Genomic DNA, 1,063 nt, shown 5'->3' with positions numbered 1-1,063 from the left:
TTGCGTTTTCCTCTCGGGATTCAGAGATTGTATATGAGGAAACACGCATTGTAAACTGGTATTCAAGAAAGAAATATAAAATCTACAAACATTTCATTCTCCCTTGTCTGAAATACATCTGTATAAAAAATGAAAGGAAGAGTAATAATTGTAGGCACAGGGCCAACCGATTTAAAAATCTGTAAAAACTAATACAGAAAAAAGAAGTGACAAAAGAAAGGTGGCGTGACAAGGGAAGAAAAGGGGAAGTAGTAACTAAAGATAATGGTGGAAATTTAAAGCGTCTATATATATATTATATTTATATATATATATAATGAAATATTATTATATATATATATATCTTATATCATACATATGTATACATATATACATAAGTATATCATATGATATTATAACATATATATATATGTATACAAATATATACATTGACATATATATACATACATACATATACACATTATATATACATTATACATATACTTATGCATGATTACAGATATACATATATGCGTTATGACTTTGGAAGGATTGAAGAACAGAACACACGGGCGACAATCAACGGTAATCCTAACCTCTCTAACGTTTCGTTTTACGAAGGAACTTGTTCAGGGATTTTATGCTGGGGAATGAAATACCATATTGCCTATAGACTTATGCCTCTACCGGACTGACCTTGTCGAACGACAAATGGGAGAAAGGTTGCTGTTGGGGTTTCACCACTAATTAAAATTGATTGATTCTGGCCCTTTTCTAATAAAACTAAAACAGCTGTTTTGTCTTCGATTGTTCAAAGCATTTTCTGAATTCTTTCTATAAGCTGCTTGTACAATTCTCACTTATATATATATATGCATATATATATATATATATATATATATATATTTATATATAATATATATATATATATATATATATTCGAACCTATGCTCTGGCTCCAAGAGGCTCCCAAGTCAGTGCCTTAGATCGCTGCAGAGCGGTCTAAGGTACTGACTTGGGAGCCTCTTGGCGCCAGAGCAGTAGGTTCAAATCCTCTGCGCAACACTCATGAAAATTATCTGAT

The sequence above is a fragment of the Oratosquilla oratoria genome, chromosome 7 (assembly GCF_046742065.1).
Source record: "Oratosquilla oratoria isolate Oo_2021 chromosome 7, ASM4674206v1, whole genome shotgun sequence".
NCBI lineage: Eukaryota > Metazoa > Arthropoda > Malacostraca > Stomatopoda > Squillidae > Oratosquilla > Oratosquilla oratoria.
The sequence above is the reverse complement of the archived record's forward strand: the minus strand, read 5'-3'. Positions refer to the sequence as shown.